At 47.6% G+C, this 27,344-nt stretch overlaps 1 protein-coding gene across 6 annotated transcripts in view; it reads right to left on the minus strand.

The window, feature by feature from the left end:
* NAV1 (neuron navigator 1) overlaps nt 1-19,925 on the minus strand; it is a 257,934-nt gene extending 238,009 nt beyond the window's left edge. For all 6 annotated transcript variants that reach the window (XM_077929106.1, XM_077929105.1, XM_077929104.1 and 3 more), the window contains exon 1: nt 19,822-19,925. The gene's annotated coding sequence lies outside the window, so the exon portion shown is untranslated. The remainder of the gene's footprint in view (nt 1-19,821) is intronic.
* Nucleotides 19,926-27,344: the final 7,419 nt, after the last annotated feature.

The following is a 27,344-nucleotide window of genomic DNA, read 5'->3' on the forward strand; positions in this document are numbered from 1 at the left end:
GTGGACAAATAGACTGGCCTGGTATATTCGGCTTCCTGTGTTCCTCTCCGAAATCCCTGAGGCCCCACAAGGTGTGGATCTGCTTTGAAGACCCTCATTTTACCGAGGGTAGAAAGAAGAGTATATACAAATTGGTCTCTCCCACCCCCTGCTCTGCAGCATCCATGCCAATAGCGTGCAACTCCTCCTCCCGTTTGCTCTCCCTTCCTACATTTCCAAAGTGGTGATCCATCATTTCAAAGCCATTAATGCCAGCCCCTCGTTGCTCCCTCTGGCTGAAATGCAGCGTTCCCTGCTCAAATTAACTTTGTGGCCTTCAGCTTGGGTTGGTGCTGTGCATGCATGCATGCCTGAAGGATAAAGGCTTCAATGAGCTGTGGACAGATTGTAAGGCACCGGGGGGGGGGGGGCGTGCAGAAAGGGAGCCTTTGGACGATGAAGACCGAGGCCAGAAGAAAAGCAACAGCAAATGGAAATCAGACTTTCCAGTGGGCTGCTGAATACTTTGATAAGAAAAGGTCAGAGATTCAGAGTGTCTTAGGTTTTACCAAGCAAGGAATGAAGGCTTCTCAAAGTGCCTCTTGAGGAAGCAGAGACCCTGGGGACAGTGGAGGGGGAGAGGAAGAAATGTTCTAAATTACTGCTTCTTCCTGAGCACAGAGAGAGACCTCGGCCATGCACCAGAATCCCTTTTAATCCTAGATGACACATCTTGGCAGTCTTGATAAAGGTCTCACCAACGCCTGAAGAAGAACAATTATGGAAGAGTCAGGCACAGGGTGCCTTTGTCCTCAGCGGCTAGAGAAGGAAGTCAAAAGGAGGTCAACATGGACGCTGAAAGGGGAGTCGAAAAGCTCTGGGGTAGATAAAAAAAATTCCCCAAACCACAGTGATAGGGGTTAAAGTAACGTTGCCCCATATTCTGCAGGCTCTCATCTACCCGATGTGCATGCCCTGCACTTAACACAGCCAGAGGGAGAGAGAGTCATAAGCAGAAACTGATATGCCAGGCAAATCAAATACATTTGCACAATGCTGCTTTTCATAGAGAGACATAATAATAACGAACCTTTATTGTCACTACACCACCTGTGTACAGTGAAATTAAATGAGTCCCCCCCCCCCCCACATACACTCAGTCTTGTTTGCACTCTGTGTGCTTGTCGGAAGTCAATTACACCACTATTTTTTCCCATTCAGCAGCCAGCCCAACAGCCCACGGATTAAAACTGTTCTTTAACCTGTTGGTGCAGCTGACTATACTTCTGTATCTCCTGCCCGAAGGTAGGAGATTAAAGAAGTGCTGGCCAGGATGTGAGTCATCCCTAAGAATTTTCCTCGCTCTCCTGAGGCAGCGGTCTATCGTGATGTCATCTAGCGAACTCCAAGGACAGCCCATGATGTCATGTGCTATATTCAGTCAAGGGACTTCCTGTCCGTGGCTGCAGTGATGCCCTGCCTTCACCCATATGACAAAGTCTATATTTTGGGACTTTACCAGGCAACAGCCACACAGCTTTGATGAGCATGTTCAAACAACTGGAACTTTGCTTTGGGTTTGGTTTTTGGGTGGTTGGTGGTGGTGGGATTGATTCTCAAGATGCTGAACTCTGCCATCAGTGTAAGTTATCCATCATTGCGCTGGTAATAAGAACAGACACTAAGACAACAACCCTCCCAATGTTACTGAACTCTAACAAAACCAGCTAACGTGGCCAATGATCAGCGATGATGGTGTTCAACCGTGTTCAACACTGAAATTAATCAATGTGCCTATTTTAGGCTCATTTATTTCAATGGGTGTACTCTGAGTAGAAGTTTGTTGGATACAACCCTTAACCTTTCAAAACTGCACCGATTTTAACCAAATCCTGTACTATGATTCCTGACATCAAGGAGCAGGTTTTCATCTATTTTTGGATACAACTGGACACCATTTTGAAATAAGATGGCGGACTGAACCTTTTAAAATGGAATTGATTTTTTAAAAATATTTTTGTTCTTAGAATTCCTGAGCAATGCCAGGTACAAGGTTGCTAGTGATTACATGATTTGCCTGGTATACAGATCCTGTCATAGTTAGCAAGTGGGGTGCATAATTTTGAACAACATGCTGAAGAATCAAGTGGGATCAGGACTAGCTACTTCTTTCTGAACTGCCAGTAAGATCACTAGTCCAATGTCATTTTCCAGTTCTGGAATCTATGCCTTATAAAGCAGTTGCTGAGCCAGGAGAGGCATTTCAGAGAAAATCCAGACAATCAATTCAGATGCCAAACCTGCCCCCCCCCCTCAACCTGTTGCAAAGTGCTGAAGGTGCTTAATCTGCTTCACTTTATGGAGCAGGAAATCTAAAGGTGATTTAATGAGGAGCTGTACAAATTTGCTGGGTAGAGACAGTCATAGGTATCAATGCTACAATACGGGTCATTGTGCTCCTAGGCAACCCAAGATACAGCGGATGCATCAAGGTGTTTTGACCTTGCAAACAGAGACTAAGCAAGAGGCAATAGGAGGGAGTCAACATCAGCAACATTCAGACAGGAAGGAAACTCTCACTTTTCAATTGATGTAGACATTTGAAAGTTGAAATGACCTACCAGATGACCGAGGAATTTGCTAGCAGCGTTGAAGAGGCGGCTTACTCTAGCACTTTGATATGGGTTTTGGTAGAATTAGTCCTGTTGAATTGAGCAGATTAATTAATAAAGGCTGCTCAAGGCATTCAAGGGCAACGTTGCTCCATGCTTTGGGATACATATGGTGAAGAGGGTTAGGGATCAGCAAGAGAAAGGAACCTCCTACTGGGTTTGCTTTAGAAGGGTTATCACAACAAGGAAGGCACACTGCCTGCTAGCTCCTGTCCTGCAAGTAACAGTGACCATCTCCCTCTGAGATTAACTCTTTTCTGGGATGCCTTGGAAAAATTGCATAATGGGCAAGGGACCACAGTTCAGTGACAAGAGCAAATTATTTGCATGCTTGTATGCAGAAAGTCCTGAGTTCAGTTCCTGGCATCTTCAGGGAAAGGGGATCAAGTGCAGTGGTGCAGCCAAGGCTGGACCTGTGGGTCAAAGCCCCATAGCCTAGCCCTCAAAATGAACACCCAGATGTATAAAAAATCTTCCCTACTACTTGGCAGGAGTAAGTTACAAGCTAAGCCTGAGAGAATTAATTCAGGATTGGTTTGACTGTGTTCATATATGCGCAGAACGAGACTGCAATGTAAGATGGCTCTAAGTCTCTTTTCCTGAGGAAATCTGAAAGCATAGCAGGCCATGTTCTCGGAAAAACACAGTGGGCATTTTATGAGGACATGTGAATTATTAAAGGATCAGAAGTAGATCAAGCATAACTGACCTGGTGTGTGCATGCTTGGTGACATTTACAAGCCCTTCTGTCAATATTTTGTTTTCTATATTGCATGCAGTTTTATATGTGGGGTTTGTTTGTTTAAAAAATCAGAATAGCCAAGCAGCTAAAATATATTTTTCATAAAGAAAAAATAAACGAAACTGAAAAAGCAACCTCCAGACTGTTTCAGAACCACTCTGCCTCCAAATCAGTTGCATCCTAAGTGTCAGGCAATGCTGAACTTCCCTGAACCTTAAATAGATATATTTGGAAATTGACATGCAACTAAGGGCCCCTCCAGACTGGTGCTTTATTTGGCAATGTTTGTTTGACACAATAATAATGCATTTGTAGTGTGATGCTTCCCCCAATGCTATCACAACTATTGCTGTCCAGAGGGGCTGTAGCAGAACAAAAGCAGGAAACACACAAAAAGCCCAGAACATCTGTGGTCTGAAACATTACGGGATTTCAGCAGTCACATGATATGCACTGATTGGAAATAAAGCAATATGACCAGCTGAAAACTTGCAGGTGCAAAAAGCGTTTAAATGTAGAATCATGTGGGACCACCCAAACAGCAACGGGAGCACAAATAATCATGAGTGCACAACTGAAAGGAAGTCTGGAGAGGCCAGGAATATTATCCAATTTATTTAGTCATTTGTTTAACAAAATTATATACCACTGGATTGGAACAAAAACTCTAAGAGGTTTATAAGAACTATCCAAATCCATTTTTAAAAAAAACAGTTAAAAACAAGTACCGGTAATTAGAAGTATTAAAAAATAATTAAAATGAGCAGCAAACTAAAAAGAGAGTAAAACATGTCAACATCTACATGTTCGATAGGCTTGCCTAAGCTAAAAAATTTTAAGCAGATGCTGAAAAGAATTCAGCAAAGGCACCTGCCTTATTTCAATAGACAGGGAGTTCCAAAGGATACCCGTAATTGCTGCCCCACTGAAAGAATGGTTTGTTACAAGTGTAGAGCAAGTATTATGTTGCATATGCCCTTCTGCAGATCGAAGTGGCTGAGTGGGCACTTTTGGGGCAAAGGGATCCCGCAAGCAAACTGGTCCCAAGCTGTTAAGGGATTTGTATACCAACAGCAAAACCTTGGCCTGTTAAACCAATTGGCAAGCTGTGCAGTTCTCTGAGCAGAGGTGTTACATGCTGACAGGTCTCATTTCTGTCAGCAACTGTGCTGCAGACATCTGCACTAACTACAGATTCTGGATCAACTGCAAGGAAAGCACCAGAGAGAGGGCTTTGCAGGAATCCAGTCTGGAAGTCACCAGTGCCTGAACTACTGTGGTCAGTCTCTCCCAGTCCAGGAACAATTGTAGCTCTCATACCAGGCATAGATGGCAAAAGGCACTTCCACACCAGTGACAGAGCTGAGGGTCCAGAAGTCCCCTCAGACTGCCTGCCTGCCTCTTCAGGGGAGTGCAGCCCCTTTCAGGGCACACAGCTCACCTGACCAATTTCTCAGAGACAGGAACCGCTCACTCACAGTGCCTCTGTCTCGCCCGGATTCAAGCTCAGCTAATTATGTTGGCAACGCAGTTAAAGGGTGTTTGCATTCCTGACTTTTTGGAGAGCTTTTACCTAGTGCATAAACGACCACCAGAAGAATCGAAAGCTCACAAGTCCTGGTGTTTGAAAACAGAAGGCTCCCTCACACAGATGCTTCGTTACTGCAGTTCAGAGAGAGATTTGTCCTGAAGGGGATTTATTCTAAAATGGTGCTGCCATCTGCTGGGGACAGCGCTGGCTTCCTTTAAAATAAAATAAAAAATATGTAAAGCCCCACATTTTGCTGGCCTGATATCTACAAACAAGTATTTTCTATACACTTATGGGACATAGGTGGGTTCACCTGTGGCCCCCAACCCCATTTTATGCAACCCCACTGCCCCATTCTTCCATCTCATCAGAGTTCCTTCCTTGCTGCTTGTGCCTCCGCATTTCACATCCACACTAAAGTCAGAAAGGAATTAATTTCACTTGCTTTTCAGCAGGGGCGTACGAAGGTGGGGGCGGGTCGCCCCAGGTATCACTTGGGGGGGTGACAAGATGGCCCACTGCCTCCCCCCAGCTATAGAGTGGCCGAGGGTGCATGCGCAGTCAGTATGGGCGCCTCTCGCGTGCATCATCCATACAGATTGCCTCTTGCATGGCATCCGTATGGGCTGCTGCTCATGCGCGCTATCCATACAGGTGTCCGTATGGGCTGCCACTCGCACGCCGACTGTACCGTCCCACCCTGGGTGCCGGAGAGGGTTCCTCCGCCCTTGCTTTTTAGAACAGCAGCTGTTTGGGTCTGTTGTAATTTTTAAAAGTATCTATGCTCATTTGAGAGTAGCCCCATCATGCTGAAATTCTCTCTTCTGGACAACAGCAAAAGTTTGGGAGCCCTTTTCTTGGTCTCATCTGATCACCCCAATTTTGGGAGGTCTTCCAGTGGTCTGCACCTAGGAGTTAGTTGACGAGCCTGTCCACCTCCCTAGTCATAGGTCCATGGCTACAGTCCGTCAGCTTACTCAATTCTGGTGGGCATTTATTCTCCATGTAAATTTCACTACCTCCTTGACCAGGTATGTGCAAATATATTGCATTTGCATTATTTTCAATGCACCATATAGTATTTATTATTTCCTTGCTGTAATTTCCTCCTGCAAATAATACCTGCATATCAGCCCTTGACAAAACAGTTCACTGCAGGTTCCTATGACTTGAACAGGGGAAGCAAGGAGAACCATTACTTGACACATCCAGGCCCTGACATCTTCAGAAAACAACCAGCTCCCCTCTCACTCCCCAGACTTCAAACACAAATGCTGGCTTTCATTGAAAATGAGCTATAGAGCTGTCTCATCTCATGTCAAAGCACCCAGAGCTATATATTATTTACATGTTTCTGAGTTTATTGTTCACATTAATGAGATATGTTGTTTTTTTTATTGTAATACAAAAGAAAGAAAGAGCACCCAGAGCTTTAAGAGAGCTGAAGGGTGACCAGGCGAAAAAGAGGAAATGACTTGTGCCCCTTTCAGAGTTGTGTAGAAGAGGGAAATCCAACAGGTGCAGTTTGTCTTGCAAAAATGGAAAGCGCAAGATCCCCATTTCCTTTTTCATCTGGTCATGCTAGTGAACTAGCCAAGTGCTGCCTGAAAAGATGGGTGTGTTGCGTTGCTGTTGGAAGGGCACTCCTGTTCTTGTCATGCCATGTTAAGGCTGCATTTCCAAATGCACTTATTAGGGAACCGGCTTCATTAAACACGGCAAGATTTATTTTTGAAGCAATGCACACTATCAGTCTCTAATGGAGACCTGTAGTCAAAGACGCAGCCAGTTCTTTCCAACCAAATATATAGGCTCCAGCTTTCCTCACCCTTCTAGCTCTAGGAAACTGCAGCCCCCCCAAATTCCCACTTGCATCATCCCTACTCGCTGGGGCTCAGAGAGGCTGGAGTCTATCCACATCTGGAGGGTCATTGGTCCCCGGTCCCTGCTTTAGGCCATGCCCAGCTCTCCTTCCTTCAGCCCTCACTCCTTCTCTCTTAGGCTCAAACCATGTGTGCAGCAGAACAAGATGGCCGAAACAGGCAGCTTCACAGCAGGTAGAAGATCACCTTTAAAATGCTCTTCCCTATGTTAACAATTCCCCCAAAACAGAAAACTACCATGACAGGCAAAGGGGCTGGCTTGCAACATGCTAGCTTTCTCTTTGCATAGAAATTTAACATTGGGAAAGGATATTCTTCCACTTCCATCTATTAGGGCAAATGGGGCACTGCCTCACCATCCTTCCCCTGCCTATTTTCTTGCTTATATCCAGCCTTGGCTGTCAGCTTCCTCCTCTTTAGTCTCTGTGTTATCCTTCTATAGCTTGGCATGGAGGAGGATGGGGGCAAAACTAGCCTGAGTTGGCTCTGCCTGTCCTTGGCTCTGCCTCCACCTACTGTTGGGCTTTCCACCTTGCTAGTCCCCCTGGGCACCTGCCACCAACGCTACACTTGTCGTCTTAAGGAATTCCATCTATTTTGCCCCCTCATTCAGCTGCAGGCATGGTCCCAGTCTCAGATCCTTCCCTAGGGCTTTCTTCAGTTGTGGAGCAACAGTGGGTAGGGTGTAAATTGAAAGGACGGAGTCAAACGTGAAGTGGAAGCAGCAGGTGCTGACTCTCTGGTTTCGCTGAGGAATGCAAAGAGCATCCATCTCTAGACTGCAGCTATCAACCCTACTTGACAGTTCATCCCATGCAATCCAGCCGGTCCAGGCAAAGCCATTTCAAACATTTCTGCACTGCAGCTGCATGCATTCCTCCAAGGAGGGAAGACATTTGCTGAAGCAACCAATCACATCGCTTAGGACAACCTCCCTCAAATCTAATGCCTGTCAGAATTTTTTTTTGGGGGGGGACTACAACTCCCATCAGCCCCAACTAACGTGACTAATGTTCAGGGATGATGGGAGTTGTAGTCCTGCAATATCTGGAAAACCACAGGTTCCCCATCCCTGGTTTTACAGAAACTGAGTTGTACCTGAGCCATTTGATTTCACTGCAAGGGGGGTCAAACAGGCATTCTGCAATGTCTTGTATACTGTGATGATGGTGGTACTACCAAGAATTTAACAAAAGTGAAGAGAGGACAGAGTTATTTAAACTGTTGGAAGCTGCCCAGAGCGGCTGGGGCAACCTAGTCAGATGGGTGACATATAAATTAATTTATTATTACTACCATTGTTGTTGTTGTTGTTGTTGTTGTTGTTGTTGTTACCCCCACCACAGTCCCTGAAGCCTGTCTCCCATTTTATGCATTGTGTTGGGGAAAAGCTCATTGTTACTTTAGGGGAATTGGCTTTTAAGCATCATCTACCTCCAGACAAGCCAGCCTGGATCATGCTCAGTATGCAACTCTCCTGCCTCTGGATGAAGAAAAGAATGTTTCAATTTCCTGGTTGCCTGCCTGTCTGCCTACCGTTCCTTTTTAAAATGCCGCTCTCAAACTACGTTTGCCTAAACACAGCTTGCAAGACTGCTCCTAAGAAGGAGAGCTGTTTTGACATTGTGCAGTGCAATGAAATCGTAGCCATGAAATCATCATTCATTTAACACAGATATAACTTAGCCTATCCTATCAGTTTACACGAAAAATCCTTCTATATGAACTGAACTTGAACCCTGGACATGCACTGAACTGCAAAATCAATTGCGAGTATTTCTTACAGTTGTCTCTAGGAGGATTTGAAATATACTTCCCCAAAGAGTTACACAGGTGTTTTCTGAAAAGCTCACAGGGAACAATTCAGAGGATTTGCTTAAATCCCCTTGAAATTAGATTTACAGCCTGGCTGTGTGCAACATACATGTTTACTCAGACATATGTCCCAGTAATTGAGAATAGGGTTGTAGCCTTCTAACTATGCAGGGCTGGGGTTGGAGGTGCTCAAACCAGCTGAAATCCGTGGAGATAAGTATGCCTAATTCTGCATAGGGCGTTCTTTCCATGGTTAGCAATGCAGCCCAATCCTTCAATGTTAGAAACATGCAATGGGAATCTTATTTGGAAGTTCGTCCCAGTGAACTTAATGGGATTCACTCACAGGAAAAAATTACATAGAATTGTAGGGTGAACCAACATCTGCTTTCTGGCGGGATGAGCTATGAAAAACTAGTAGACTCCATAGATATTGCTTGCAGAGTGCATTTCTCAAAATACTCATTCGACAACCTAGCGCCAGGTATTTCCACCTGCCACTTGCTAGCTGCCAGTCAACACTTTGGGCAAAAACACATCTGTCTGAATCCAGTCTTAGATACGTAAGAAGTTGCCTTATGCTGAGAGCAGTCAGTTGGCCCATTTAGCTCAGTCCTGCCCAGCAAGAACTCAGACAGGAATATTTCCAAGCCCTATCTAGAGATGCCACCAATTGAACCAGTGTGGCGTAGTGGTTAGAGCGTTGGACTAGGACCCGGGAGAGCAGGGTTCAAATCCCCACTTGGCCATGAAGCTCACTAGGTGACCTTGGGCGCTAATCATTGCCTCTCTGCCTATCCTACCTCACAGGGTTGTTGTGGGGATTAAATGTGGAGGGAGGAAGCCATGGACACTACCTTGAGATCCCTGGAGAAAAAGGTAGGATATAAATGCAAAAAGAATAAAAACAAAACCGGGTTGCCTGTGTGCTCAGCATGTGATGAACCAGTGAGATACTATTCCCTCCACTGGGCTAAACTGGTGACTAGTGGGTGATCCAGCTTTATGTTGATGACTGGCAGGCCCTAGAGAAAGGGCCCACATCATAGGACTTCCTCATCCTCTCGGAAATTTGGGCTCAGACAGCATACTTTGTGAAAATGGTCAGTGCAGGGTCTCTGTTGCTAAGTTACCCAGCTGCTCCCTACCTTGTCTGGCTCACCCAGAGCATCTCCATCGCTTTTCAAAGAATATGCATGATTATGCTAGCTCCAGTGTATCATCCATTGATCCAGCTCACTTGCCAAGTCCCGGGAGATTCTGCCCATCTCGGAGCCACCTCCCAAATCTCTCAACCGGCTGCATTTAATTCACTAACTGCTGAGGGAGACGACTGGCTGAAAGAGATGCTCAGCTGAATTGTAAACTTAGGGAGGAAAGGGAAGGGCTGGGCTTGGATTTAAAGTGAGTTACTTGCTCCTCCTGCTGGCTCCTCTCAGGAATTGCAGGGAAGCTACAGACAAAGGGTTTGGGTATACAGTACTGTACAATGCTGTAGCCGACATTCTCACTTTCAAATTAGCCTGGTTTAATTAATGTAAATACATTAAAGAAGCCGCCATGTCATAGTAATCATCCTGTGAGATAATGCCCCGTCAGTGAAATGAGATAGGCTTTCTCCTGCCATTCAGCCAGCTCTTGCGACTCTCCGGCAAGAGAAGCAAAGTCAAAAGGAAATATTGCAGTGGATCTCCAAACAGCAGGAGTTGCTTGGGTTTGAAACATGGAAATTCTGCATTTGCCTCAGCGGATGGATAGCTGATGCATATATATATATATGTATACACACATACATGTAAAGGTACCCCTGCCTGTACGGGCCAGTCTTGACAGACTCTAGGGTTGAGCGCCCATCTCACTCAAGAGGCCGGGGGCCAGCGCTGTCCAGAGACACTTCCGGGTCACGTGGCCAGCGTGACATCGCTGCTCTGGCGAGCCAGAGCCGCACACGGAAACGCCGTTTACCTTCCCGTAAGCGGTCCCTATTTATCTACTTGCACCCAGGGGTGCTTTCGAACTGCTAGGTTGGCAGGCGCTGGGACCGAACAATGGGAGCGCACCCCGCCGCGGGGATTTGAACCGCCGACCTTTCGATCGGCAAGCCCTAGGCACTGAGGCTTTTACCCACAGCGCCACCCGCGTCCCTAGTACACACATACATACATATGGTTAATTATAGGGAATAGAATGTGAACTATAGGGAAGAGAACGTTGGAAAACAATGCAGCAACAAGAGGAAATTATGGGCACATTGAGAAAAGAGTGTGAGAAGCCAATTTTGGGGGGATGTATTAAATTTGTTTTAATTGTGGTTGATTAATTAAAATTTGGAAAATCAATAAAAATGATTTGGCAAAAGAAAGAAGAAAAAGAGATTCTGCCTTTGACCATCAGACTTAGCCAGGATTCCTCAGGCAATAGCTTCAGATTCCCATCTCAACCCAACAACCAGATAATCCACAGGTGTTGCTTGCCTGAACACCCCATCATTCATGCCCACTGACCATTCTGACTGGAGCTGATGGTAGTTGTGGTCCTAGAGGGCACCAGCTTAGAGAAGGCTGGTGCACATAACAATGTATGGCAAACACTGTTTTAGAATATACTGGCAATGAAATGTTTTAAATTAGCTTTATGCATTGTGTAGTGTGTCCAACAAATTAGATTCCCTTACATGGAACCATTCCTTGTAATAAGGAACAGACAGCAAGTCTGCGTAGAGTACATAGTTTTCACTACATTTAAGTAAAATCCATTTAGGAAAATGGCTGTGGGTGGCATGATGCCTTAGTTTGCATTCCTAACTCCACTTACCTGAGAGTAAGTCGCACTGAACTCAGTAGGAATTGCTCCTTTTCAAGCAGATGTTGTTGTCAGGATTGCAACCTACGCTTCTGCACAGGACAGATTATATCAGGTGTTTGTTTTTAAGCCCAAAATTCTACACTGCCGATACACACAGCAAAGCTAAATAAGATAACAGAAACTTAAACAAAGGTGTCCTTTAATTTGCAGTGCTGAAAACTTATTTGAATCCTAATTTGTCATGTTTCCTTTTTCATGACTGTTACAGGATCAGCCACTTAATGTCATTCATCACAGCTACTGGATGTGTGTGTGTTTTTGTAAAAGTGTGTGTGGGGGATAATAAGGTGGAGAAGGTGAAGAAGTGTTGGAGGGAGATGGGAGGGAGAGATTTCTCCAGTTACCCTATTGGCGTGAATATAAGCCTCACTTTTTTCCCAAATTCCGACCGTGAAAAGTTAAAAGGTAAAGGTAAAGGACCCCTGATAGTTAAGTCCAGTCGTGAATGGCTCTGGGGTTAAAGTGCGACATAAATTCGTGACCTTACAAAAATAGGCTTTTACAATATCGCTGCTGAAACAGACATACGGTAAAATGGAACTGGGTGTGAGTACCTGCGGAATTTTAAGGGAGCGGCTTATATTCAGGTACAGTGGTACCTCAAGTTACATATGCTTCAGGTTACAGACTCCGCTAACCCAGAAATAGTGATCCAGGTTAAGAACTTTGCTTCAGGATGAGAACAGAAATTGGGCTCCGGCGGCGCGGTGGCAGCAGGAGGCCCCATTAGCTAAAGTGGTGCTTCAGGTTAAGTACGGACCTCCAGAACAATTAAGTACTTAACCCGAGGTACCACTGTATTGTCTCTCTCTCCCCCCCCCCCCATGAATTTTAAAGGTGCAGTTTATATTTGGGCCAATATGGTATTTATTGCATCTGACAAGGTGAGGCATGGATCCGCAAAATCCCTGCTACAACAACAACAACAAAAGTGCTGCCTCCTAATACCACAGGACTCTGACAGTAATTCCTTCAACACGTGTGCCTCTTTTAAGGCATTGTCATAATTAAAAGCAGACTTACCAAGCAGAGATAACCATGCAGGGGAGCCCCCAGCAACTACCCCCATCCAACCCCTCCTGGTGCGCCTCTTTCCTACCTTAAGCAGTCGCTAAAATAAAGCTACAGGGCTCCCCCCCACCCTGCAAAGCACAACATCAACTCCATGAAGAAACAACAACTAAATCTGCATTGAGCAAAAATTGGGAATGATTAATTTTTTATATATATATAATTTTTTTAAAAGAAACACTCATCTCTCATGGAAGGATTCTTCCCCACAGAGAACCAAGGAGGGTGGCTTTTAAAAGCTGCCTTTATGTTCATGGATATTCTCAGAACTCTGGCTCAGGGGTGAGTGAAGAAATACATGAGACACCCTGTTTGCCTTGCATGCAAAGGGTCCCTCCCAGTTTCACTCTCCAGAGAGGGCTGGGAACGTTCTTTTCCTGAAGAGCCACTGCTCATTCATCTCTAAACGATCCTAGATGGACCAAGCCATCTTGACACTGTATATAAGGAAGCTGCCTCTGTGCCTATGAATAAAAAATGCCAGCAGCAGTTGCAAGCAGATGACAAAGCAAAGAGGAGGCAGGGCGAGCAGCTGTGTGTCTTACCAAGTTGCTTACCGGAGTCGGCTGCAATGCTCTTCTTCCCGGCAGCCTGTAGGCCAATAAGCAACAGCGTATGGATACAGCAGGCAGATGCTGGGGCCATCTGGGATGGGAAGTCTTGTTTGGCCCAAGGGCAGACAGGAGATATCTGGTCTCAAGCACTTACTTCTTGGGGAAGCAGAGGCTCTGGCTGTCCCACAGGACTCGGTGACAAAGTGCTGAAGCCCCAAGCAGATGCTGGGGTGTTCGTGGTTGAAACCTCATCTCCCTTCTGCTCTTATCTTGCCCCATCTGGCACCCAGAGAGAGGCCCCATCAGGTCCCACGGCAGACCTTGCCACGAGGAAACACCTTTTTCCTGCCTTGCTGCCCACAGCAGGGGTGGCTGTTGTTCAACAGGAAAAATACGGGATCTCTGCAGTCTATTTATAAGCCTATCTCCTGCAGCCAGGGCCTGCTGCTCAGACAAGAGGGCAAGGGCCCCAGTAGCTATTAGAGGAGCACTCTGGGTCGGCCTGGTGCTGTGTTTGTTACAGGCCAACCCCAGGATATCCTGAATCGGTTCCATGGCAGAGATTCCTGCCACACACCAGGCTTTGATGTCAGCTGTAAACAAAGATCCCACCCAGGCACCTGGTTTCTCCTATGGGACACCTTCCAAGAGGAACAATCTCAGCTGGAGTAGGTTTGAGTTCAGTCTTTTCCCCAGCTCTTTACACAGGAATTTGCCTTATATTGAGTTAGACCAAAAGTCCATCTAGCTCATTATCTACAGCAGTGTTTCTCAACATTTTTAAACCAACACCACCTTTTTTAGCTAACCAAATAGTAAGGTAAAGGGACCCCTGACCATTAGGTCCAGTCGTGACCGACTCTGGGGTTGCGGCACTCATCTCGCTTTATTGGCAGAGGGAGCCGGCGTACAGCTTCCGGGTCATGTGGCCAGCATGACTAAGCCGCTTCTGACGAACCAGAGCAGCGCACAGAAATGCCGTTTACCTTCCCGCCGGAGCGGTACCTATTTATCTACTTGCACTTTGATGTGCTTTCGAACTGCTAGGTTGGCAGGAGCAGGGACCGAGCAACGGGAGCTCACCCCGTCATGGGATTCGAATCACCAACCTTCTGACTGGCAAGTCCTAGGCTCTGTGGTTTAACCCATAGTGCCACCCGCGTCCCTGTCAAATAATCCCCTTTAAAACCTGACCCCCCCAAAAATAATTTTATTTGACTTTTCATATGGATTGAAATGTCATTACTTTTATTTTTTTATTTATACTGTATGTGTTTTTGGAAACACTCACACACCCCTGAGATCTGTGGGGATAACCAGCTTCATAGGTCCAACAGGCGTAAGTTCATTTGATGCAGGAAGGGGTTAATGCCATAAAGTCACTCAACATCACCTTGGGAGGAAGTTAATCAAGTCTACCTGAGAAACTCAGTGTGTGAAGAGGTCTGAGCTGGTTGATCCAAGCTCAGACCACATGGCTCTAACAAGCCTCTCTTGAGTTTCTATACTAATTTAGGAACTTTCGCCATTGTAACTAAGCCAAGTTTTACTGCCTGCATTTTCTGAATGGTGTATGAATCTGACCTTTGGAGAGTTTGTGAGTAAACCGTTTTTAACTTACCAAACATGTTGTCTTTTTCAATGCCTGGGGAAGAGAGGAACTTTGGAAGGAACTTACAAGAGCATATTTTAAAGGTCTAACAGCCTATATTTCCACACTTTACTTTGCTGCATGTTTTGTGATTTTAAATCTCTGCTGGTGTTCTCTCACCAGAGAGTACTTGCCCCAAACCTGGATGTTGGCATCCAGGAGTTCTCTGTTTATACCTGTTTTATGTCTTTATATTAGCTTCAGACAGCAGAACCAACTTCTGCCTACACTGTAGCAGCTAACTTGGTGACATACGATCAGACTGCCATTCCCTCCCCCTGGGTCTGGTCTTGGAAGTGGGCAGTAGAAAGCAAGTCAACACCAGCTTGAAGGTCTTCTAAACAGCAGAGATTCTCCAACCCTACAGATTCCATAGAACAAATTTCCCATTGCTACTAAAATGTTTAACTGTACTGAGGACTCCACCTGTTCAACATTTCCTTCTTGCCAATACATCAATTCCCTCCTCATTTAGCCTATTATCCTCCATCATTTCAGGCACTCATTGCTGACAGTCTCCCATGATTGCCTGATGGGGCCAGACTCCTCATTTGGGAATCAATGCCCCAGGCTAAAATAAGAGCTAGAAAGTCTTGGCTGATGAGCTGGTCCAATATGGAACATCATTTAGCTTTCTCAGGGTCCTCTTCCAGGAATCTGCCTCTGGTTTTTGCCAACTTAAAACAGACAGCCTCTTTCTGTGTTGCTTAGGCAGGCCTAATGAGCTTGCTTACCTTCTGAGGCCTCCAATGCAAGATAATCAATAGCGGAGAAAGCAGCTCTTGGGGCAGCAAATGCTGATCTCTCCTCTGAGCTGAATCAGCCAATTTCCCCGCTCTGGCTACATCTCCCCCACCAGAGTGGGAAAAGCTTCCTGCAACATTCTTCATCATCTATGCCTTAATCTCAGCAGAGTTGGGTGGGTTTCTACTTGCCTTATACTGAGTCTGACCATTTTTGTCATCTCTGACTGACACTGGTTTGCCAGGGACATTCCAGGGACAGGGGACATTCCTGGCCCAGCCTGAAGATGCCGGTGATTGAACCCGTGACCTTCTGCCTGAGAATTAGGCGCTCTATCGCTCAGGTTCAAAACATCTAGAGATCCTTTCTCAAATGTTTGCTTGCACCATTTAGATCTTTTCCTATTGCACAAATTCACGACCAAGCCAAAAAGCCCGGATGTGAGTTGAGTGGAAGAGCACTGCATTTCCCCCAGAGGCTCAGCTCACTCTGCCCCACCTCAAAGGTTACAGGAGAGGCATGGCAGCCCTGACCCCGTGCAGTGCAAACCAAGCTGGGAGCTGAGGATACAGCAAAGCTGCTCTGACACAATGGCCAGCTCCAACTCCAGCCTACTCACTCAACATTTCACATGCCAATTTGGCCATGTGACTTAACCCCCTTGATCTCTTGATGTCTGTGAGCCATCACCCCTGCAGTGCCACCAATGGCTTGGTCTTCCTCATTCTGGTTCTAACCTGAGACGGCCGTTCTCAACATTCCCATCAATAGAACAGGCTCACCCAAAGGATCCAAAGAGCAGCGTTGCCAAGGTTTCCTGCTGGCAGCGGCATGGTGGAAAGGCCAGCTTGGAGAAGGCAAAGGGAGGATTCCAAGCCTCTGTTTGCCCAGCTGAGAAATGAAAACGCTGAGCCTGAATTCAGCTTCCTGCTGCAACCGACATAGAACCAGCCTATTCAATATGCATCTGAACTTCCCATAAATTAACCTCCCAAGATTCTCCTTTCTCCCCAAGCAAATGTTCCAAAAGAAGCCCAGGTGACCACCGGGATGAAACTGTGGCAGGAAGATCTGCTCAGAAACAAGCTAAAAGCCAAGCACAACAGGAGTGATATTCGCCGAAGAGCCATGGCAGCAGGAAGGGGGCACTCCCTTTAGGGAGCTGTGCCAAGCTGTTGCCACCTCCAGCCTGCCACTCAACAAACAAGGGTTATTGTGTTGCATCTGCTGTGCTTTTCAAGGCTTCACCCGGCTAGGCAAATGTGAGCAAATAAACCTTGCGGCCCTTTTTCATAAAAGGAGAGCCGTGTCATCATTTATATATTGCCAACCCTATCCCGGCAGGCTCCGGACGAATTACAGCAACAATGTCACCAGCAATCCAAATAATTAATACAGCAGGCTTGGAGAAACAAGAGAGATCATTTTAATAACAATGAATTCAAATGTCTCACTGCTAAGAATGATCAAGGTTTGGAAGATTAAGCTTCGGGTCTTTCTGGTCCAGGTGGGGTGTGTGTAGGGGTGCGTGCCAGCTTGGCTGTAAGAGGCAAAAAGCGCTTGGTCCTCTGCTGGGTGGTCCTTGGACACACATTGCTCCCCTCCTCCCTGCTGTTTTACTTCTCTTTGTCTGTGCTTCCTAGATGCGGATCCTTGAATTTTCTGAAGACCAGACTGCCTCTTGCTTAGTGTGTCTGTACAGCAGCCTGTTATCAGAGGCATGGTGTGTATCTGTTATGTATGTAACAACAGCAACAAAACCCACATTTTTTTGCTAAAGCCGCTTAACCCAGCTCAGAGCAAACTAGCGGTAAAACACGCACACACACATACCATAACAAAACCGAAACAAAACACAGGGAGCCTGATTTCCAAAGGAAGAATGAGCCGCGTTCATTGTTAGCCACGCTTGTTCCTTATGATTTATCAGCTTCCTCAGGAATTGGAATACCGTTTGATGATTACACAGACTCTCCTTCCTCCCCTTTAGCGCCCACAGCCCAGCCCAATGACCATTTGGCCTATTTCCTGGTAGACTATTACCAGAAATGACTTCTCCCCTGTGTCATGCTCAGGAGCCTCTGACAATACACACACAGAGAGAGAGCATCAGCCAAGCCAGCTTTAAGCTCATATCCTCTTGGCCTGTAGAGCTGATGATGAAAAAGGGAGGCTGTAAGCTGAGCTCACTCTGTGTTTAGGACTGGGGATGCCACACTGGCACACGAGACTCATTGTCTGGAGGGGTTTGGGATGTTACAAATAAACAGCAACAGATCTTTGTTGTGCATGCATTGTGAAAAGAGCAGGGATTTCTGCACAAAGTGAGGTGGGGCGAAGTCTGAAACCTCCTTGTGGGGCAGAACTACATGATCCTGCTGTTCACATTGCAGGAGACTAAATGCCATAATAATGTGAGAGCCTGCCTCCAACAGCAGACGGAGATCATTGTGGCTAGTGGTCACATATCCTCCACATGTTTCTCTAATCCCCTTTCACCAAGTTGGTGCACATCACTGCCTCTTACAAGAACCAGTAGTTTAACTATGTGCTGCGGGAGGAGGAACTTTCTTAATAGCACAGCTTACAATATGTGACAATCTGTACAGTCAGTCTCAGATCCCTGGCTATGAGTTCATCTTTCCGACACATGCATTCACTGCAGACATATTGAACTTTCCTGTCATTGGATCTAAAAACTTTATGTATAGAACTGCAGCAGAGCCAATGTGGTGCAGTGTAAAGACAGTAGAGTGGAGTGACTAGATGCCAACTTGGACCAGGAGACTAGGGTTCAAACCCACAGATAAGCTAAGAAGCTGATTGGGGTGACCTGTGGCCAGTTGCCATCTTCCAACCCAACCAACCTCACAGGGGTGTTGTGAAGATAAAATTGGGAGGGGGGAAATTATGTACTCCACCTTGAGCATCTTGGTGCCACTTGCTCTGATGTGATGTCCCAAGTTACCTTTGCCGAAAAAGCAGCTATAACTGATAAAATCCTATCCAGTCTTGATTTAGTAAATCAAGTTAGTAAATCCCAGCACCCCCCTTGGCATGAGAGGTGGGTGGGGATTCGTCAAAGACAGAAGCAGAAGTCTGTCTCCCGTGCTGAACCAGGGGGCTTCTCTCTGCTCAGCCTCCCCTCCTGCACATCCACGTGGCTTTTCCTGTGTGGCAGCCCAAGCCCAAAATAAAATTGTTGAGTGACACAACTGGGTAGCCAGGAGTGGGGAAAGTGTCAAATACACACAGGAGAGAAGGGGCGGAGGCAAGGAGGATTCGCAGGTGATGGAAAGCACTCAGAGTTTGGTAAGGGGGGCAGCCCATATAGGCAGCTTGTCTGCGTCTGATCATAATAAGGTGGCCAGCCTAACGAAGCCTACTCAGGAGGAAGTCCTCCTAAATTCCGTGGGGCTTGTGCCCACGTCAGCGCGGTTCGCTGTGATTCCTGCATTGCAGGTCGTTGGGTTAAAGGACGATTGGGGTCTCTTCCAGCTCTACAGTTCTATGATGCTATAACACCAGCCTGCGTATATTTTAGGATTGCATCCTCAGCAGTGGATGCCGGTTGATCTGGGCGGCTGGTGTACTGCTCCATTAGTTACCCCTCGCTTGCCCGTCTTCTAACCTGCAGGCTGTCCGGGGGTTGCCAGCCTGTCAGCTGCTTCCTCCTCCTCCTCCTCCTCCTCGGTCTCCGTCCCCTTGTCGGACTCAGCAGGGGGTAGGACAAAGCGAGGATTAGTTGGCTCGACCTGCCATTGGCTCCAGCTCCGCTGTTGGTTAGTCTCCCTCCCTCCCTCCAGCCCCGACGGGCACCAGCCACCGCTCAGCCTGAGTTTGCGAGTCTCCTAATCTTCCAGAAGTTAGTCGGGCTCGTCCTCGTGCTCTCAAGTTCTGCCAGCCTGGACGGGACAGAGCAGGGGGGCCGCCCTCCCAGCCCAATTCCCACCCATCGCTGACCTTAGGCTGAGTCACCGTCTCGCGGAGCAGACACGCTGCCCTCGGAGGCGCAGCTGGGATGCAGCAGCCCCGCCAAGCAGCCCGCCTGGACCTCCGTCCGCTTGGCAAGCGCCGCCGAACAGAATGTACCAGGATCCGGCACAGCCCCTCCTTGCCAGGCTCTCCGCGGAGCTGCCGTGGGCTGGGCTGGATGCCTCGGCTGGAGAGCATCCTGCTGGCCTCCGAGGGACACAGCAGCAGAGGGGTTCCCTCGCGGGGCCACCCCCAACCCGGAGGACCACACACGCAGACACCCACCCAAAACAAGCATCCACGCGGGGCTGGGCGCACGCGTCCAAGTCAGCCACTTACCCTACTAGGCGGTCTGCGCTTCGCCCATCGCCTCGGCTCCCTCCTTTGCCTTGGGGAGAAGAAGATCCGCCGCCAGTCCTCACCCAGCACCCCCCTCCGACGCCCCCTCCCTCGCCCCCCTTTTAGTCCAGCGAGCGCCCCGTCGGGACGGCGAAGGGTGCCCCCCCCTCCAGCAGCCAGCCGGCCTTTCTCGCCCAGCCCCCTCCGCGTCGGCGATGCCCAAGATCTTCAGTCCACAATGGGGGCGGCGAGCGGCAGCATCCTGAACAAAGTGCCGATCCCCGGGGATGCCGACTGGGAGGGGCGGTCACGTGGGCCCTCGGTGCCCCTCCGGCACACGCCAGCCAGCTCTTTATGCGGTGTCTGAGAAGGAGGGAGGGAGAGAGGGAGGGAGAGAGGGAGGGTGCCAGGCGGTCGTGACGTGACACACCAGCGCGCACACACGCGCTGCCTTTTCTCTTTCCTTTCCCCCCGTCCCCTGATGCTTTCTCCAGAAACTCAAAGGCTCTGGCGAGCTGCTTAGTCCAGCGCCAGGCTTCCTCATCGAGAAAAGGAGCCTGAGAAAACCCTTTAGTCTTGGGGCGAGGGGGGGTGTCCTCCTGATGACAGCTGCCTGCCCCTCGTAGGCCTGCGTGGGTGGGTGGGTCTGGGGATCCCCCTGCCAAGGTCTTTGGACCAGCCCCTCGCCTGCGTTTTTCTCCTTTTTCTCCCCGATACGGTTGGGGGGGGGGCAGAGGGGAGGCAGGAAATCTCTGCTCCAGCTGTTGGCTTCCTTCACTAAATGACAACAATGGTTCGGAGAGGGACGGGCGTGGTGCGCCGTGGCGAGCTTAGATTCCCAGTTTATCCAGAAGATCTCGTTAAAAAAAATATGTGACTGACACGCGCACATACTCTCGCTCCCTTAGATCAGGAAGGAAGGAAGGAGGGCTTATCCTTAGGATCTTGCGAATGGTGACACAAACACCTCCCCACCCCCCGCGCAAGAACCACATCATTTCCTTTGCCCGACCCTCGCCAAGTCCCTCACTAAACCTCCTGAAAGGGGGGTACCTAGTTTGCTCCAAGGAAACGATCGTAAAGCTCCGTTTAATAAATAAATAAAAACAGAGCGGGGAGGGGACTTAAATGCGCCCCGTTTTTCCTTTCCTGTCCTAAAGGAAGCATTGCTAAGTTTCCTTCTGTTGTCAAAAGCTAGGACGTGAGATTGACAGGCTCTCTTCTCCGGGCTTCCGCACATCCGAAGTCTGCAGAAGCGCCTTAGCAGGAACTCGCGGCCTGAAAGTGACAAGGGGGCGGGCTCTCCACAGTGGCCTTGCCAGAGGAGGGGAAGCCGCGAAGAAAGAGACGCGTCCTTCCCCATTTCCCAGCTAGGCTTACTGCACAAAAGCAGACAGAAGACCTGGTTTTGCCAAAAGGTGGGTTAGAAAATATTAATATATCAGTCAGCCAATGAATGCACCAACAAATTCTCAAGGCAAGGTCAGGAAAAGCTCTTTGTCAGTGTCCCAGCCTTCCCAAGAGCCAGTGGGGCCAACCCTGGGTGACCTTGGGCCAGTCACTGCCCCTCTGCTTCACCTTCTTCACAGAGTTTAAGTTGTGGGTGAACATATCAGATGACACAGCGATTCTTCAAACAGCTCTTGTTTATTCACAGACACTGAACTGAACTGAACTGAACTGAAGGGTTCAGCCAGCCTGCTTATATAGAGCTCCACTAGAACGCAACAGTAACAACTTTCTGTAACTATCCAATCACTGAACGTCACTTTCAATTCCTTATTTGCATATGTGGACCTGAGTGAAAACTATCTACAGTATCCCCCTGCTGGCCTGGGGTGAGAGCTTCAGTACATAACAGGGTTTTTGCTGAGATTAAATGAGGAGGGGAAGAATCATGTATGCCACCTTGAGCTCCTTTGAGGAAAAAGGTGGGATATAAATGCAATAGACAACAACAACAACAAAAACAACTCCAGCCTGGTGCCCTCTTGGGCTACAGCTCCTATCATCCCTGACCACATACCATGCCAGTAGTCCAAGGCATCTCAGGGGCACCAAGTTGGGAGAGCTTGGTGTAGGAGCCCATCATGGGCGTAGCCAGGGGGGCAGGGGGCAGCTGCCCCACCTAAATCAAGTAAATAAATAAAAAGTATAAATAATCAGAATATTTGAAATTTAATTGCTCGCTGGGATCAGTTGGATGAGGTTGTGGTGCATTCTAGCAATGCAACTGTCAAGCCGGCTGAGCCAGACAGAGGGTGATGACAGGTGAGTGTCCTCCATAAATCTGGCTATGCCCATGGAACCCACCACCTTTCACCCTATTCTTAAGTCACCTTCAAAAATAACCGGACTTCAGCTCTAGTCGAATCATGCCTCTGTTTTTATTCAAGTAAAAGAAAGGGCCACAATGATTCATTTCAGGGTGGGGTTGTGTGCAGTTGTGCCCTCCATAATCATTCACAGCATAGGCACCCTCCCAAAGGTGTTGGGGACAGTTACACAGCCACATTGCACACAATAATCCCAATCCCAATGAATGCACTCTATCTGGAGAAAAAACCAGCATTTCCCCAGCAACAAAATATTGACAGTCCTGAGTGCTGGCGAAATGGGTCTATTCCATAATCTTAAGCAAAGTTGAAGAAAGGCATTTGGATACCTTACCATAAAAGAGCACAGATGATGCTCTTATTTTGCAAGCAACTGGTTGTCTGGGAAAGTCCTTAGGTCGGAAAACAGCAGAGAAGGGAGCAGTATCAGCCCAAGATGTAGAAGAAGAAAAATTCCAAGTGACACCACTCCCTTCCGCTTATCAAGGAATATAGTCTGGCAAGGATTTCTCCTGTGAAAACATCTCTCGAATGAACAGAGCCTGCACAAGACCACAATCCTGCTCTTGTGCAATACCCACCCATTTGAATGGGCCTGGATGCTGCTCTCCAGACTTCCTACGGTCAGATAATCAGTTGCTTGCAAAACAAGGACACGGTGTTTACTCTTTAGGTGTATTCCAGATGTCATCATTTGAGGTTGTGCTTCTGTTGAAGGATACAACATGCCCCCCAGCCCTCACTACAAGAGTCTATAGGAAAGGCTTCCTCAACCTCGGCCCTCCAGATGTTTTGAGACTACAATTCCCAGCATCCCTGACCACTGGTCCTGCTAGCTAGGGATCATGGGAGTTGTAGGCCAAAAACATCTGGAGGGCCGAGGTCGAGGAAGCCTGCTGTAGGAGACTTTCTGCCTAAGACCATGGAAATGTAAAGGTAAAGGTAAAGGTACCCCTGCCCGTACGGGCCAGTCTTGACAGACTCTAGGGTTGTGCGCTCATCTCACTCAAGAGGCCCGGGTCACGTGGCCAGCGTGACATCGCTGCTCTGGCGAGCCAGAGCCGTACACAGAAACGCCGTTTACCTTCCCGCTAGTAAGCGGTCCCTATTTATCTACTAGCACCCGGAGGTGCTTTCGAACTGCTAGGTTGGCAGGCGCTGGGACCGAGCAACAGGAGCGCACCCCGCCGCGGGGATTTGAACCGCCGACCTTTCGATCGGCAAGCCCTAGGCGCTGAGGCTTTTTACCCACAGCGCCACCCACATCCCTATAAGACCATGGAAAACTGCTGCCTAAATGGGCCAATAAGCATGATCCTGTACAACACAGCTTCCAATGTTTTGGCAGGAAGGCCATTCTTCCCACCACATTCTAGCTACCATACTCCATTGTATTCCTTGCCTCTGAATTCCTGACAACTGGGACAACACTATATGGAACATACTCTCATCAGTATGTGTTCAAGATACAGCGTGTACCACTGTCTGTCTCTCAGCGTTAGCTCCATAGTCAAGGTCCTCCAGCCCAAATCTTTTCACCATTAATAGCCATGATCCACACTTTCCTTGATCAGGATGAAGCTACTGGCACTTTGCATGCAACAGCAAGAGTTCTGGACCAGATGATCATCCATCTGAGCCCTTGTTGTCACTATGCTGTCAGAATTTCAACAAGGTCACTAGCAAGGCTAGTTTTAGAGAAAAGAAGCACCAGATAAAGAACCTGGCAGGTTATCTGAATATAGCACTTAGAAATTAGTTCTTACATTGCCAAATAACCTACCAGTTGTTTGATCCTCTCCTGAGGCTACTTACAGTCCTCTTTTTTGGTGGGGTACGCAGGTGTACACATACCCCTAAACATTTTGTGAATCTAAGTTTGGCCTAATTGAGGGGCAGTATTTCAATATGAGTAGGAAAATGACAGTACTTCTAAACATTTTTTTTTAGAAAAAAAGCACTGGGTGCTTATATAGGTGCACATGGTTCGTACATCCATGTGCTTTTGAACTAAGAATGACCCTAATTCAGTAAGCAAAGAGACAGAATGCAAGGGAGTTGGTGCCTTACCTTGCTGAGTCACAGAAGAATAGTGGAATCAACGTGCATTGTGAGAGTGCTGAAGGCGAGGTGTTTTGTGGCAGCAGTCCTTGGCATAATGAGAATTATTATTACTATGCCTATGTAGTAGAAAATGTGGAAGGAAAACCGAGGAGGTGTAGGCTTGGCCTTATGCAGCCAACCCTTCCTGTGAGTCCTTGCAGGAGCACTGCTGCCTTCAAGGGTGGCCCAGCTGGGGCTTCATTGCCCTGATTAGGAGCCACAGGTGGCGGCTGTGGAGCTATCCAGCCCCACCTGGTTGAGGCAGGTACCGTATAAATAGTACAGGGCAATGTGGTCAGGGGGAAGAGGGTGATAGACCAAATTCTGTTGAGGCTTCTCAGGGTTGGAGCTGGTGTATGAGGGTGAAGGTCGGGGGGGGGGGGACAGTTCCTTTCGGGTTATTTATCATTGTAAGAAGGTTTACTGTTTGAGGGCTTTTGGTTGTTGCTGTTGGAGGAGGTTTTCCTATCCTGTTCAAATAAAAATATCTTCCCCCTAATATATTGACTAAAGATCCTTTAAAAGCCAGCAGAGTTAATTGGCAAAACATTTTATTATTGTATTTGTTGGCCCCTTTTTCTGCAAGGTAACTCAAGGTGACTTGCACTAAAAACAAATTAAAAACAATAAAAACCTTAAAATCACAACATTTCAAATCAAAGGCTTAAAAACAAGTTAAACAAGTTGGCAGGCCTGCAGATGGTGTTTGAGAACCTCCATTCAGTTTCATTTTAGCCATATGATTGCTCCCTTGACGTTGGCCATGCCTGGGATCTGATTCAGAAGCAACAGTCTGATGCCCATCTTTATACATTTCTCCTGGGAGGAAGCTAGTTCAGTAACAACTTGTCCCAAATTCCCTTTATGATTTGGGCATTTAGGGTGCAATCCTATATAGTACTAGAATTACAGTGGCTGAGGAAGTGGTCTTCTGCTTCTTCGCTGAAGGAGATGGAAGTTATGCCAACAGAATGGCATGCCAGCAGAACTCCCCTGGTACACTGCTGGAAAAATCTGCATGCTGCAACCTGGTGTAAAAAAAAGGATTTGTCTATTAATTAACTGAGGGATGTATGATGCTAGCAGCTTCTCAGGTGATGGTGGCTTGTTGCCAGATGCGTAACCTCCAGATATCTAATCAGAATTAATTCCTACTGTGTACTTTACTCACAAGTAAGCACACATAGGATTCTAGATTTAGTCTGCATCCTTGCTGGATTGTAGTGGACAGCTGCTAAGCCAACCTTGATCATTTCTCTGCATCTTCCCAACCCATATTCTATAATCCCCAAGTTGTCTTCACATACCAAGCAATTTAGCCAATGGCATTCAAGCCCTGGCCAAGCAATCTGACAGTTCCAGAAGAGGGTCCACTCACTCATACTGAAGTCTGACTTGTTTAAAAGTCGTTTAGCACAGGTACTGCCAAAACAGAGGCCAGATGAGTTCAGAAAAGAAAGCTCCATACAGTCAGTGGTTTTTTTGTAGCCTTCCGCCTTTGCAGCAGTATATACACCAGAGCTTGCAAGGAGTAAATAGTAGGAGATTGGGGAGTGAGCATTTGGTCAGCAGTGCTTGGTGACCCCTTGAGTCAACTGTGCCATCTCAGTTTATTGACCAACATTACTGCTAGTCCAGTGCAAAGTTGAGAGAAAGGAACTTCAACTTATGAGAAAGGAGATTCCCACTAAACTTTCTGACAGCAAGAGCTGTTTGACAGTGGAATGGACTCCCTTGGGAGGTGGTGAGATCTCCTTCCTTGGAGGTTTTTCAGCAGAGGTTGGATAGCCATCCCTCATGGATGACTTAGTTGAGATTCCTGCATTGCTTTTCTTTAAGGAGCCCATCCCCTATTTGGTGACAGATGCAAGACTCTCACTGCTCTCAGAGAAACTCTGTTCCCATCTCTGCATCAGAATTCAGCATTGACCTTTCACCCACCACACGAGGAGCACAAGGGTCCCATTGTGTCATAGCATGCAGCCCACATGCTCCCTGATCTGCCCGACAGGGAGCCCTTAATGCTGTTCCAACGCTGAGAGTCCCATGTCTTAGCTATGGATCCTGCAACTGAACCAAACAGGACTGGCAACACAGGTGCTGATGGTTAGAGCAGGGGTCGGCAACCTAAGGCCCATGGGCCAGAAGCAGCCCATGGAGGCCGTTTAACCGGCCCATGAGCTGGCCCTGAACCAAGCCGCCCGCTTGGTGAGTCCCTGCGAGCTCTGCTAAACCGTCGCAGCGCAGTGCGGGGACTCTTCTGCGGCTCCAGAAATTGCTTCTGTACATGCCCAGATACCGGAAATTGCTTCTGCGCAGGCATGATTTTTGGCATCTGGGCATGCGCAGAAGTGATTTCCGGTGCCGCAGACATGCACAGACATGATTTCTGGCATTGCACTGTGCTGGTCCAGCCCACGGAGGATCTCCACAGGAGTGATCCGGCCCATGCCTGGTAAACCTTGCCAACCCCTGGGTTAGAGTCAAATCTTCCATCCACTAAAGCCACAACATCTGGCTAAAATTTGGCCAGGACACACTCAGGTCTGGTCCCCTCACCTCCTGGCAAATAGAAGGGGAAGAAATGGAGGCAGCGAGAGATTTTACTTTCTTGGACTCCATGATCACTGCAGATGGTGACAGAAGTCACAAAATTAAAAGACACCTGCTTCTTGGGAGAAAAGCAATGACAAACCTAGACAGCATCTTAAAAAGCAGAGACATCACCTTGCCAACAAAGGTCCGTATAGTTAAAGCTATGGTTTTCCCAGTAGTGATGTATGGAAGTGAGAGCTGACCATAAAGAAGGCTGATCGCCAGAGAATTGATGCTTTTGAATTATGGTGCTGGAGGAGACTCTTGAGAGTCCCATGGACTGCAAGAAGATCAAACCTCTCCATTCTGAAGGAAATCAGCCCTGAGTGCTCACTGGAAGGACAGATCGTGAAGCTGAGGCTCCAATACTTTGGCCACCTCATGAGAAGAGAAGACTCCCTGGAAAAGACCCTGGTGTTGGGAAAGATTGAGGGCACAAGGAGAAGGGGACGACAGAGAACGAGATGGTTGGACGGTGTTCTCGACGCT

The sequence above is a fragment of the Podarcis muralis genome, chromosome 5 (assembly GCF_964188315.1).
Source record: "Podarcis muralis chromosome 5, rPodMur119.hap1.1, whole genome shotgun sequence".
NCBI classification, from domain to species: Eukaryota; Metazoa; Chordata; class Lepidosauria; order Squamata; family Lacertidae; genus Podarcis; species Podarcis muralis.